Here is a 14,474-nt window from a genome sequence, read left to right as displayed (position 1 = left end):
CCCACCTGCCCGCCGCAGGTGAGGCCCCGCCCCCGGGGGCGGAGCTACGCCGCGGGCCGCCCCGGGCGCACCTGGCCCCGCCCCGCCCCGGGAGCCGGCCGCGGGGTTAACCGCGGCGCCGGAGGGAGGGCGTGGGCCGTTTCCCAGTCTTGCCAGATCAGGAGAACCAGCTGCAGCCGGGGACGGGGTGGAGGGGGGCGAGCAAACGCCGGTTGCGAGTGTGGATTCCCGGACCTCGCCTTACCCTGCGTGGCCGGGTCCGGAGCCCGCAGGGCATGTGGGGTGTGGCGGTTCCCGGTCCGTAATTGAAGGAGAAGCCTAAGATCTCACCTCCAGGGAGGGCGCTGGGAGCGCGTCCCGGGATGGGGAGGAGGGCTCGAGGACCCCAGGGCCCCCTTTGGGTTCTGTGTGGTCGTAGATGATCTTCGAGCCCTTTCTTCTCATCTGCAGATTGGGCTCCTGCGCTCGCCAACCCTGGGACCTCGGGCGGGCGTCTTAGATGTCCGGAGCCTTAGTTTACTGATCTGTAAAACGCCCACCGTGAGAGCCCTTCATAGTGAGACGGAGGGAGGGCTTGGTGGTGGTGGTATCATCATCCCGCGGAAGTTGCTGGAGTCAGATGGCTCCCGGGGCACATGACTGAACGTGCAGGGTAGATGGTCGACCCCCCCACGCCCCCCTACCCACCCCCCACCCCCCACCCCCGCCTCCAAGTGGCCCTATTGAAAGTGTAAGGGCTTTGGCTTCACGTGGGACTGGAATCCATAACAAGACCCACCACTAAGTAGGGAGGTAGCTTCGGGGAAGGCTGTGCCTCTCCTCTGTGCCTCAGTTTCCTCGTCTATAGAGTGGGCTTCTTAAATGTAAGAACTGTAGAGTGCGACACGGACGTTCTTCCATTAAATGGTGCTGCCCTTTTTGAGCAAATACATGCCACCTGCCCCACCTGCTCCCCGAAGGGTGTCCACCTCAGCCCCACTCAACCTGATGGGCAGCTCTGGTGGCCCTTGTTCCTCCCATCTCTTTTCTCCCGACCGAAATAGAAGAGACCACCAGCGTCATGCCTGCCTGTCTCCACCAATGTCAACAAAGGCCTAGGAATAATAGAGCAAAATTGTGGCGCGAGTCAGTACAGATTTGAAATCGCAGGATTGTTCCTTCCAAATGCATGGCCTTGGCCAACTTCGGCTCTCTCCACCTCAGTTTGCTCATCCCCGAAATGGGGACGGCACTACCTCCCTTTGAGTCAGGGTCCCAGCAGGAAACGGCTGGCACATTCAAACTGAGTAATTTGGGGAGAGTTTGATACACAGCCTGTTTAGAAAGGCATGAGCAGAAAGTGGAGAGAAACAGAACAGAAGCCACCGATGCAGACTTCTGGGCTGAGAATCCAAAGGAGAAGGCAGGAGGGTGGAAAGTGGGTCTGGGGGAGCACAGAGGAGATCTTGGGAACCAACCTCACAGTCCTATTGTACAGATCCGGGCTGCTGTTTGCATTTGTAGAGGGCCTAACAATACTCTCCAGTCCCTGACGTAGTAGGTCGTCAGTAAATTTTATGATTAATATAAAAGATACATGGGAACTCAGCTTAATTATTTCTGAGGTTCTTTCTAACTAGCATTCTGAGATTTTGAGACAGTATTGGATCCAGGGAGGAAGAATGTCTTGTTGGCATAGAATCTGATGCTTTCCCAAGAGTGTCACTCAGGCGTGGTTTCTCCAGGCGGGGCAGCCTCCGTGAACAGGGAGTGATGTGCTGGCCAGGTGCCTTTCCCTTAAAGCTCGACCTCTTGAATCCCGTCACAGTGGCCTCTGTTCGGAGATGCCCAGGCTAGAATTCGTGGGTCCAGTTTAAGAACACCCAGAGCATTCATGAAGGAAACTCTGGGTGGAGGATATTGTGGAACACCCGGACCTACTGGGATGAAAACAAAAAATGGAGTGGACCACAGAGAAAGCAGTTAAAGCCATGGGACTGGAAGCAATTGAATGGGTACCCTTAGGCTTAAGTTTAATTTCTGTTTGTGTTGTGTTGGGATCAGCCCGCACACACGTCTGCTAATTCTCTCAATTTGTTGGGACTTGGTGCCTGGGTTGTATGCAATTTTTCGTAAATATTTCAGTGGCGCCCGAAAAGTTGGCGTATTCTTTGAAAGGGTATTGGGGAGCTGCACTCTTCTTGGCAAATCAGTCCAGTATCTGTTCATTCTAACTTTCTAGTGACATTGTTCACGTTCTTACTTTTGACTAACTGGTCTCCCATAGGAAGATAATGAAGAGTTTGAAATTTCCCAGTCTAATTGCTTTCCCGTCCATTTGTTTCCTTGTTGTCTGAATTTCTGCTTTTTGTATTACACTTCCCTGTTGATTGGTGCATATAAGTTACCTGTTCGTGATGACTCTTCTAAATGTTTAATGCCTCCTGTATCTCATTAAAATGTATTCCTTAAACTACACTTTGTAGAGTTAATTATTGCCACTGTTTCTTCTCCATGGGTTAGCCTGTGGGATCCAAACTTGGTACCTTATTTTTAGCTGTCTGGTTTCATTTCCCCCCCAGAATATAAACTCTGTGAAGCAGGGGACTATTATATCTTCATCATTGTGCATCTGTTCAGTGTCTGCCATGGAAAATAATTTTCCTGAAACATGGTAAATGCCCCCAAATATTTATTCGATGTGTCTCTCTCATCAACAGCAGCTTGTTGAAATTTATTCTTTTTTTTTAATGTTTATTTATTTTGAGAGAGAACGTGAGTGGGGGAGGGGCAGAAAGCAAGGGGGAGAGAGAGAATCCCAAGCAGGCTCCACACTCAGTGCAGAGCCCCAGGCGGGGGGCTCAATCTCACGATCTGCGAGATCATGACCTAAGCCAAAATCAAGAGCCAGGCACTTAACTGACAGCCACCCAGATGTCCCTGAAATGTATTCCCAATCTGAGGCTACTTGCTGTAATCTGGGGAAATGGGTCATGTCTACATTGTTGGAGTTGTTATCATTAGACTGGCTTCCATCATCGTGATTCATGTTTTATTTCCGTGCCTTTTGAGACAAGCAGTCTGCTACATGCTGTCATCTTTTATGTTGATTTCAGAATAAACTGAAAATTCTATCAGGGTCTATCTGAAAGCATTTCAGACATAGAGACAAATAATTATGCCATCGATTTCGATTGCTTTCTACAATATAATAGGGTTTTTCGGCTTCATATTTCTCTTTCAAATCTTTGCTTTTTTCCCCCATAATCTTAGGGATTTAATCTGATTACATAAACCTTATTGTTTTGGTCTTTTCGTTGCTGTTGTGCGTTCTTCACTTTCCCCCAGAATCACACCTGCTATTTATATTTGTTTTTGAATGTGCTTTATTACCTCAGTCACTTTGATTGGATTCCGTGATCATCACTACTGACTTCAAGACTGTTTCCTTCAAGAGTTTTCTTTCTGCCTTCAGCTGGCCAACTTCTGGGACCCGCTCTGAAGGAATCTGGTCAGGCAAGGTGGTTCACTGGGAAACTTTCTGAGTCTGCAGCTCTGATGGGGATGTTCATGCTTTGGCTGGTATTGAGAGTCAAGGGTGGGGTGCAGCCACAAGCATCCTGCCTTTCCTGAAATATCTGCTCTGGGCACCTTGAACGATGAGGTCACACTCTTCAACTCCCATTCACTATACGAAAGTGGTGTCATTTCATTTCCCATAAATTATCTCCCAACAATACGCCCTGTTGGAAAGATGTGATGCAATCCTAAGGCACCTGAAACTTTTTTGGTAATAAACCTCACTCACAAATGATAAGGTTGGTATTTTGAAGGCATCCTTTTCTGAAGGGATATGCCATACAAGAGGTAGTGTGTGTGTGTGTGTGTGTGTGCGCGCGCACGCGCACACACATTTAATTTTAAGTTCTTTTGAAATTATGGCTCTTTACGTAAACTCTCAATTCTGTTTGTTTTTTAATGGCCATGCACACAGCCAATAAGATAATCTTTTTAGGGGCGCCTGGGTGGCTCAGTCGGTTAAGCGTCCAACTTCGGCTCAGATCATGATCTCACGGCTCATGAGTTCGAGCCCCGCGTCGGGCTCTGTGCTGACCGCTCAGAGCCTGGAGCCTGCTTCGGATTCTGTGTCTCCCTCTCTCTGCCCCTCCCCCACTTGTGCTCTGTCTCTCTCTGTCTCTCAAAAGGAAATAAACATTAAAAAGAAGATAATCATTTTATAGATGAAGAAATTGGAATTTAGGGTGAGAAAGCCACTTTCATTCATTCATTCAGCAAATAGTTTTAAGCACAAACACAGAAGACTCTCTTCTCGAACTTTTGTATCTTCTCTCCTGGCAGGTGTGATAGGCTGCGAATAAATCAATGCGTAATGCTGTGTGAGGCCGGCACATAGTGGGTTGAGTAATGGCCACCCATAAGCCTATGTCACATCCCAACCCCCAGACACTATGTATGTACCCTTCTTTGGGAAAGCAAATTTGAAGACATCATTAAGTTAATTTAAGGATCTCAGGATTTACTGGGGGTGGGGAGGGTGGGGGCTAAGTCCAGTGATCGGCGTCCTTCCTTGTAAGAGACAGAAGAGGAGAGGGGCACCTGACTGGCTCTGTCCATGGAGTGTGCAACTCTTGATCTCGGGGTTGTGAGTTCAAGCCACACGTTGGGTAGAGAAGTTACTTAAAAATAATTTTTTAAAAAATCTTCAAAAAGAGAAACAGAGAAAAGAGAGACAGAAGAGGAGAGAGACAGATGCAGGGGGAGGGCCCCATGAAGATGGGGCAGAGATGGGAGGGGTGCAGCCATGAGCCAAGGAACATGTGGGGCCGCCAGAAGCTGGAACAGGTGAGGAAGGGCTCACCCCTGGAGCCCTCGGAGGGAGCACGGCCCTGCCCACACCTGTATTTCAGACTTCTGGCCTCCAGACTGTGAGACGAGAAATTTCTATTGTTTTCAGCACCTCCCCCACCCCTAGGGCGCAGTCATTTGTTGTAAGCAGAGTGGGGACCCGAGAGAGAGAGAGAGAGAGAGAGAGAGAGAGAGAGAGAGACTCTTGTTGCCAGAGCAGGCAGGAGAGGTGACTCTTGAGCAGAGACCCGGACAAGGTAAGGGACAAGGTGTTCACTGGGGGGACAATATTCCATGTGGAGAGAAGGCCCCGGGGAGAGGGGAGAGGGGGCGTGTGCTCAGCTGGTGTCACCACAGTGAAACAAGTCACATGTGTGCACCAAAACCATGGGCACACACACACACACACACAACCCCTCTCCAGGCACTGTTGGGGTCACACCCTCACTGTCACTTCTTCCATAGTCGTTGTTTGCCAAATGATGGCGGACATTGGCTGAGCAAGTCCTATGGCTGCTGTGAGCGTTTCTGGGCCTCTAGGTGACTGCAGGACGCCAGCTGCTGGGTGAATGTGTCGTGGGACTCGCTCAGTCCCCAGGTGGAAATACATAGCAGAGAGGCCGCGGCTCCCACCGGCTACACGCCCACAGCAGACATCACCGTTCGTGCGTGGGGTGACATCTCTCCATTGGACGGGCCAGGCCTGGGAACCCTTCCCCTTATCTCTCTCTGTAGCCACAATTGTTTGGACCTGGCACGTGAATAGAGGTATTCGCCAAAAGATTTCCAGAAGAGGAAGGAATGATCTTGGGCAGAGGGTGTTATGGAACCTTCTAGAAGGTGATGGTATGGCTGAAAGAGATTTCTATGGGTAAAGTCCATAGTGTACATGAGGGTTCACTCTTGGTGTTGTGTATTCTGTGGGTTAAAAAAAATTTGTTTTTTAATGTGTATTTATTTTTGAGAGACAGAGAGAGACAGAGCGTGAGCAGGGGAGGGACAGAGGGAGAGGGAGACACAGAGTCCGAAGCAGGCTCCAGGCTCCGAGCTGTCAGCACAGAGCCCGACGTGGGGCTCGAACTCACGAACCGCAAGATCATGACCTGAGCCGAAGTCGGACGCCTAACAGACTGAGCCACCAGCTCATGCTGTGTGTTGTGACAAATGTGTAACATCATGAATCCACGATCATAGTGTCATACAGATGGTTTCGCTGTCCTGAAAACTCCCCTGGGCCCCACCTGCCCTCCCAACCCCTGGAAACCACTGATCCTTTCACTGTTCCTATAGTTGTGCTTTTTCAGACTATCTTGTAAGCGGAGATGTGACTGTCTTTCAAAAACTACTCTCGTTTACAAACTTCACAAGCATCCAGACCCGTCACCCGGAGTCTGAGAGAATTCCAGTCCCAGACCAAAAGGCCCAAGGCCTTCCATGTCTCAGCTCACCCTATGTTTGTACTCCCCAGGGTCACTGGGAGGCGGCCACCCCTGTTTGGCTGGGATGGTCCCAGTCTGGAACAGCAGTGCTGGTGTCCTGGAACAACCCTCAAAACCTGCACGGCTAGTTCCCTGCCCCCCACCCCAGCCACCGTCCTGAGACTCACACCTGCTCTTGCCACTCCCTGGCTACCCCCTTCCCCTTCCCCAGGGCCCCAGGGACAGGCTCTTCCCTGGCTGCCTGGAACGCTCCCCGGCAGCCCCTCACTCCCAACCCTCCCTCCTCTAACACCTACTCACCCCTCAGGTTTTAACTCACTTGGGGCTCCTCCCCAAGGGTGATGGGGAATCAGGGGCATCCCCACCCGCCCTGAGCTTCCCACAAACTCCCGGCACTTTATGACGTTTATGCGTTTCAGAGAGAAATAAAATAGTTAAAAAAAAACATAGCGAACTTGATGTTCAACGATCTTGATCTCAACAAAGGTGTATTTTAAAAGGAGACCCTGGGGGCGCCTGGGTGGCTCAGTCGGTTAAGTGTCCGACTTCGGCTCAGGTCACGATCTCGCGGTCCGTGAGTTCGAGCCCCGCGTCGGGCTCTGGGCAGATGGCTCAGAGCCTGGAGCCTGTTTCCGATTCTGTGTCTCCCTCTCTCTCTGCCCCTCCCCCGTTCATGCTCTGTCTCTCTCTGTCTCAAAAATAAACGTTAAAAAAAAATAATAATAAATAAAAGGAGACCCTGTATACGTATTTACTGAACAGAAAACGGATGAGATTATATGTGGCTAAACTGGGAAACCTAACTGTCGTTAAATGAACAAATTCTGTTGGCTTCTGATATAATAAAAAGAGTTCAAAGTTCCCGGTTACTCCCTTTGAAAACTCCTAGGGCCCAGGGTTCCTAAGTGAGACTGTCCCTGAAGGGGGGGGAGGGTCAGTTCTCAGGGACGCTGCTGTTGGAAAGGGGCCGGGCCTTCTTTCCCCTGGTTTGTTGCAGGCTGGCCTGGGCTCACGCCCCGGAGAGTGAGAATTTTAGAAGGGGGTTGCAATCCCTCTGGCCCAGGAAACAGAGAGGGGCTGGTCTTCTGGTTCCCATTCTGGCTTTCCTTGCAGCCAGCACACCAGTCCAGTCCCATAGGTGAATGACCCTGCAAAAAGAAAGGAGGAAAGGAAAGGAAAGGAAAGGAAAGGAAAGGAAAGGAAAGGAAAGGAAAGGAAAGGAAAGGAAAGGAAAGGAAAGGAAAGGAAAGGAAAGGAAGAAACTGTGGGACCTCACCCTGGGCTCTGGAGCCCTCCCAAGAAAACTAGACTTATACTGGCTTCTGCCAGCAGCCCCCCCCACCCCAGCCGGCCTCCCCAGCCCCGCTCCCCACACTCCCCCCCCCCCAAATCCTCAGAGGGCCTCCTTCTTGCCTTCAGCCCCAGGCTTGAGCCCCTCCCAGAGCACCTCACTAAAGGCCCCCTCCGGCCCCCCTGCCCTGTTCATTTTGTAATAGTTCCTTGAGAACTTTGTGGATTTTTCTGTAGGTAAGTTTTGCTCCAGGGGAAAAAAAAATCTGTTAAAATCCAAATAAAAGCAGGTGAACGCTTCATGAGATACAAGATATCTACACAGTCTGACACCAGGTGCCCAGAAGACATTTATTAGTTACAGAGGGAAAACAGTCCCGTTACCGTGGAGGAACCTAGCAGACCTGACCTTAACCGAGGGATCAGCATTACCAGGACCAGCGATGGGACAGGTGACACCGTGTGACCCCAGATATGATGCAGCAGGGGACGTGCACTTCAGTCCTGGGTATTTCTGTTGCGACGCTTGACCCAAAGCCCATCAGAAGGAGGCATCACACCCAGAACGACAGGTATCCTAGGAAACAACGGACCTGTCCTCTCCAAAAATGTCAACGTTGTGGAAGAAGAGGAAAGGCCATGGAATATTCCAGATCAAAGGACACTAAAGAGTTATAGCAATCTAATGCACGTGTAATTCTGGATGAGAATCTGGGTCTAGGAAAAAGTCTTTATCCTTTTTTTTTAACGTTTAGTTTTGAGAGAGAGAGAGAGAGAGAGAGAGACGGGGGCGGGGGGGGGGTTGCAGAGAGAGAGGGAGTCAGAGAAGCCCAAGCAGGCTCCAGGCTCTAAGCGCAGAGCTGGACATGGGGCTCGAACTCACAAACCGTGAGATCAGGACCTGAGCCGAAATCAAGAGCGGGACACTCAGCCGACTGAGCCACCCGGGCTCAGTGAAGGGAGGCAGGGGGAGGCTGGGGGACAATGGCTATGCCCCCCGGAAGACAGGGGTGCTCCCAGGGGGGTGGGTGACACGCTGTGGCGACACCTGCCATGGTCAGCTTTCTCCACCTGCCAGCCCGGACCCAGAGGCTCTGGACAACCCGCTCGGGAGGAGAAGGGGCAGGCACCTTGAACCCGGCGGACCGGCCGGAAAGCTGGCTCGTTCATCGGACAAATATTTATTGAGAGCGAGCACAGAGGAGAGAGACTGTCTGCCGAAGGGGAGTAACAACACTGGCGAATAGAACTATTGACTTGGTCCAGGGTCCGGGCTCACTCGGGTGTTTGCCCTCGTGTGACCCTCAAAACGCACACCTTCCTTGTCAGCCGCTGGCACCCCCGTTCCACGGACGAGGAAACCGGAGCGGCTGGTGTGGACCCCCCACCCAGATCCCTGGGGATCCGTTTTCCCCATTGGGTGACTTCCCCTTCTACCGATCGGCGCCCGCAGAGCTTTGTGGGCTGGAGGGCACAGCGTGTCTGGGTGATCTGATCACGGCCACACCGCCAAGAGAAGAGGGAAAGACGGAATTCGTGTCCCGGGAGTTTGGGGCCGGAACCTGCGCACATCCCCATCGTGCTACACAGCAACGCCTTCCTTCCTTCCTTCATTCGTTCATTCCCTGGCTCACAGGTCTGCTCTGGCCAGCCCGTGCTGCCAGGCATCGAGCCGACGAGGGCACGCAGGAGGCCCAGGCCCCGCCTCAGAAGCTCTCCGCCTCTTTCCGAAGGCAGACGCAACCTCACCCATTTGATCGTTCACTGATTCAATAATCCTACACTGAGGACCTACCGCGTGCCTGCGACGCGCCATAGATGGGGAGGGAGATGTGGGTTCCACAGAGTCCTTGTCCTCCCAGAGCCATGGGCCTGGTGGGGGAGGAGCAGACCACATGGCGTGTGTCATGATGTCCCTGCGGGCAGGACCCGGTGGGGCCCACAAAGGGGCACGGGACGGTCTACCCGGGAGAGCAGGCAGGACCCCCGAGGAGGTGGGCCGGAGGAGCCTGGCTGGGGAGAAGGGGAGGAGACAGCTAGTCCCGGAGAGGGGTGCTTGCACAACATCTGCGGCTCCTGGCCGACACGTAATCAGAACAGTCGCGCTCTTGGCCTGGCGCAGGAGGAAATGCCCGCGGAGGTGGCCCCCTGCCGCCCGCAGCCAGGGCCTGGCATCACCCCTGCCCGTGGGAAGCCCGAAACCCGGCCCCGAGTGCACCCTGGATGGGACCCAGCAGGCTGCCAGGCGGGCTCGGGCAGGTGAGGCAGAGGTTAGCGGGCCAAGCCACGCCCCTGTGGATTTGCAGGTGCTCCTGGCCGAGGACAGGCTCCCTTTTCAGAACCCCACCCCCACCCCGGTCAAAGTCACCGGGGGCTAGAAGCGGGGCTGCTGTGGGAGCTGCCGTCGCTCGCAGGGTCCCACCACTAGAACCTGCCTGCGGGAGGGGGGGCTCTCCTGCTCACACGCTGGCCCCAGGGGAGAGCAGCTCACGGGAGCCCGAGCGTCACGCTCTCTCCCACGGGTCTCTGGGCCAAGCCGGGCAGTGGAGAGGAAGTGGGGAGGGCGGGAAGGACTTGCGGAGACAGAGGATTGGCACAGACACTTGGGGAACCAGTCACACGGGCTTGGGTCTCACGCTCCCACCGCTTTCCGGAACCCTCCACCACGTGCCCCACTTCCCGAGCCTCGTGTCTCACCAGCCAGACCAGAAGAAGGCGGACCCTACAGGGGCTGTTAAGGACTGACTGAAATGACGGGGAACGAGGCAGCTGACAGTACCTTCTTCAATGCCTGCCCTTGACTTTGAACCACGTGTGCAACCACACGGGTCCACCCGTGATATCACCATGTCCCCCGAGGTACTGTGTTCCTCTCCTTTCTTTGTTGAAGTTTTAAATACGTTTGTTTTCGTTACAGAACACAATTCTATTTATTCTTTGGAGCTCAGCGAGCATCAGGGGATAGGAAAACTTAAAAAAACATCTGGGGGCGCCTGGGTGGCTCAGTCGGTTGGGCGTCCAACCCTTGATTTCGGCTCAGGTCATGATCTCATTGCGTGAGTTCGAGCCCCGAGTCAGGCTCTGTGCTGACAGCACGGAGCCTGCTTGGGATTCTCTCTCTCTCTCTCTCTCTCTCTCTCTCTCTGCCCCTCCCCTGCTTGCTTGCTCGTTCTGTCTCAAAATAAATAAATAAACATTAACAAAAAAAGCTGAGGAGCCATTCACTTCTCTCTCCATAATGAACTGTAAAAACAAGATACTTGTTAAAAGTAAACCCCACCCCTGATGTGGGGCTCAAGTTCACAACTCCAAGATCAAGAGTCGAACGCTTCACGGACAGAGCCAGCCAGGCGCCCGCCCCTTCGTATCAAACTTTTTGCCCGAGCTGCCCGGGGGCTCGGGCTCTGTTTTGCCTTCAGGTAGAGCCAAGCGTTACTTGGGTGTCTCAGAAATGACCCAGCTGCCAGCAGCAGAAACCGACTCTGGTTATTTTAAGCAAAAAAGGGAATTTAGTGGAAGGGTATCAGCTTTGCCAGGAGTCTGCGAGGGGAGGAAGAAAGATCGGTCCCTCTCACCTTCTCTAACGGGAGGTGGGACATCGGCTGTGTGTGCCCATGGGTCTGTCCACCAAATAGGTATCGAGGGCCTCCATGCGCCAGGGCTCGTGGGAAGCCGGGGGCCAGGCAGTGCCAACGGCAGAACCGGGCACGTAAACAGGGCACAGATATCGTCAACATCTGTGTGTTTTCGATTAACATATCCTCCACCTAGTTATGCCTTCTCTTTGTGTCTGGCTTGGGGTTTCCCCAGCAGCAAACCCTGAGACAAAGATTCGAGTGCCAGTCATCTGGGAGGGGACCCCAGGACACATTGGCAGAGGGAGCGGGGAAATGATGCAGGGGACAGAAGGAAACAAGAAAGGGGGCCTCGTGGGGCCCGTCGCCATGCTGGGCACACGGAGCCCGGTCTTGCCAGGAAATGGGGAGACAGCACGGGACAGCACAGAGAGTGGCAGCTGGGGGCAAGGCCACTGAGGCTTGTAGGTACACGGGCACACCGCTCTCACACCCCTGGTCCCTTGGTTGACAGGCCTGCCCTGCCCCCGCTCCTTTGCGTAATGTAAGTCATGAGCCCCGCAGACCTCTTTGCTTTTCTCTCTGGGCCACTTCCTGCGTTGCCGGCCAAAGAAACCTCAGCAAGACCGGGAGAAAATGCCCGTCTCCTGCGGCTGCGAAGGAGGTCTGATTCTACACTACAAAACCATCCTTGCAACTGTTATTATGTTTACCTCGTTAGATGTAAAATAAAACGCTCTTAAAGAACCACACCAAACAAAGGTGCGGCTTCATGACTTATCAGGTGACCCCCTTGAAGCCACCAGCCAGCTGGGACAGAGAGGGGGGAGGGGGCCACCCTCCCCGGGAGCCCTGCCACGTGCCCTCCTCAGACGACGACCGCCTCCTGCCGCACGGATGGGCCCATTCTCCTGACTTTGATGTTCGCAGGCTCTTCGCTTCCTTACGTGGCACTCTAGTGTGCTCTTGTGCATTTTGCTAACTTGGCGTGTGCTTTGAATTTCCTTAACCGACAGGTCTCCTCTCTACATTCATTGCCCGTTGCTATGGTCGAAGATAATCTCAAACTCACCGGCCTAAAATGGCCCAATCTGATTCCTTACGGTTCTGGACGTCAGATGTCTGCAATAGTCACAGTGGACTGAGATCAAGGCTCTGGCAGGGCTGTGACCCTCCCAGAGGCTTGGGGGGTACTGTGCATTCCCTTACCTCTTCCAGCTTCTGGAAGCCACTGCATCTCTCTGCTCGGGAGGCCTTCGTCCATCTTCAAAACCAGAAATGTTTGGTCGCGTCTTGCTCGTGCTGAGTCACCTTTCTTTGGACCCTCCTGCTCCATTTTATGAGGACTTTTGGTTACACTTGGTGCACCTCCCCATCTCAAGATCCTTAACACAGTCACATCTGCAGAGTCCCTTTTGACACGTGAGGTCACATGTTCTCGGGCTCTGGGGATTAGGACATGGATATTGTTAGGGGCCACTTTCCTGTCTGCCACCCCATCCTCCCCCTTACAATTTGCGTGTTGAGGAACGCAGGCCAGTGGCCGGTAGGTAGCATCCCCCACTGTCTACACTCCAAGTTCAGTTCTGCATGTTCCTCTGTGCTCTGAACTCCCTGCGAACTGGGGGTGTGATCCAGATGCTGGATCAGGCTCGGGCACCATCCCCCTGGCTCCTAATGTCTGCCCGTCTCTTTTTGTGATGTTGGGACTCACTGGTTCTCAAGGTCTAGATTCACGAATGCGTTGGGCAAAGCCGTGGTATTCTAATCCCCAAATTCCTTCCAAGTATCAGCTGGAATACTTTCCTAAGGAGGGAAACTCCAACTGGGTTTCCAACTGGAATGGGAAAGGCAGAATGGCTGCATGACCCCTTCCGTTTAGCAGTTTCCAAGGTAACGAGTTGACTCCTCATCATCCTCTGAAGAAGATCCACTAGAGTTAAAAAGTTTTTTTGTGAACCCATGAATTAAAACAGATTTCAGTAGATTCGTAAATTTTATAGCAAGTATAAATATATTTTTTAACGAAATCCCTTAGCAAGAGTAAACAAATGGGACTACATCAAACCAAAAAGCTTCCGCACAGTGAAGGAAACCATCAGCCAAACAAAAAGGCGGCCATAGAGAATGGCAGAAAATATTCACATGTTGCATAAAGGACTACTATACAAATAAATAAAGAACTCCTATAACTCAAACGCCAAAACACAAATACTCTGATTTTAAAAAATAGGCAGAAGATTTGCAACTACGTGGGTGAAGGGTATTATGCTAAGCAAAATTAGCAACTAGAGGGTATTATGCTAAGCGAAATTAGCCAGTCAGAGAAAGACAAATATCATATGACTTCACTCCTATGAGGAAGTTAAGACACGAAACAGATGAATATAAGGGAAGGGAAGCAAAAATAATGCAAAAACAAGGAGAGGGACAAAACATAAGAGACTCTTGAATACAGAGAACAGTCTGAGGGTTGCTGGGGAGGTTGTGAGTGGGGAGATGGACTAAATGGGTGAAGGGCATTGGGAAGGCACTTGTTGGGTGAGCACTGGGTGTTATACGTAGGGGATGAATCAGGAGAATCTACTCCTGAAATCGTATAGTGCTATATGCTAACTAACGTGGATGTAAATTAAAAAATAAGTAAAAATAAAAGAAATTAAGGAGGTCCGAAATAAAAAATAATAGACAGAGGACCCAAACACACATTTCTCCGAAGAAGACATCCAGATGGCCAAAAGCCACATGAGAAGATGCTCAACATCGCTCATCATCGGAGACACGCAAATCAAGACCACAGGGAGGGGTCATCTCACACCACTCAAAATGGCTACCAAAAAGACAAGAAGTAAGTGTTGGCAAGGATCTGGAGAAAAGGGAACCTGTTGGTGGGAATGCAAACTGGTGCAGCCACTGGGGAAAGCAGTCTGGAGGCTCCTCAAAAAATGAAAACTAGAAGTATATGATGAAGTCGTCCCACTTCTAGGTATTTACCCAAAGAAAATGGAAATGTGAATTTGAAAAGATATATACATCCCTGTTTATTACAGCATTATTTACCATAATCAAGATAACTAAGCAATTTGGGGTTCCCGAGTGGCTCAGTCACTTAAGCGTCTGACTCCTGACTTCGGCTCAGGTCATGATCTTGTGAACCGTGAGATCAAGCCCTGCGTTGGGCTCTGCGCGGGATTCTCTCTCTCCCTCTCTATCTGCCCCTCTCCTGCTCTCTTTCCCTCTTTCTCAAATAAATAAGTAAACGTTTTTTAAAAACCCACTTGTGTCCACCGGTAGATGAATGGATACAGAAGAGGCGGTATATATT

At 51.9% G+C, this 14,474-nt stretch overlaps 1 long non-coding RNA gene across 1 annotated transcript; it reads right to left on the bottom strand.

The window, feature by feature from the left end:
- Nucleotides 1–7,904: 7,904 nt before the first annotated feature.
- LOC131499408 (uncharacterized) lies at nt 7,905–9,957 on the bottom strand. Its single transcript, XR_009255858.1, has 2 exons — nt 9,370–9,957; nt 7,905–8,151 (listed from the first exon to the last, which is right to left on the bottom strand). It is a non-coding gene; the product is annotated as an uncharacterized LOC131499408 (long non-coding RNA).
- Nucleotides 9,958–14,474: the final 4,517 nt, after the last annotated feature.

The sequence above is a fragment of the Neofelis nebulosa genome, chromosome 17 (assembly GCF_028018385.1).
Source record: "Neofelis nebulosa isolate mNeoNeb1 chromosome 17, mNeoNeb1.pri, whole genome shotgun sequence".
Classification (NCBI taxonomy): domain Eukaryota; kingdom Metazoa; phylum Chordata; class Mammalia; order Carnivora; family Felidae; genus Neofelis; species Neofelis nebulosa.
Note: the sequence above shows the minus strand (reverse complement) of the source record. Positions and strands in the feature narration are given on the sequence as shown.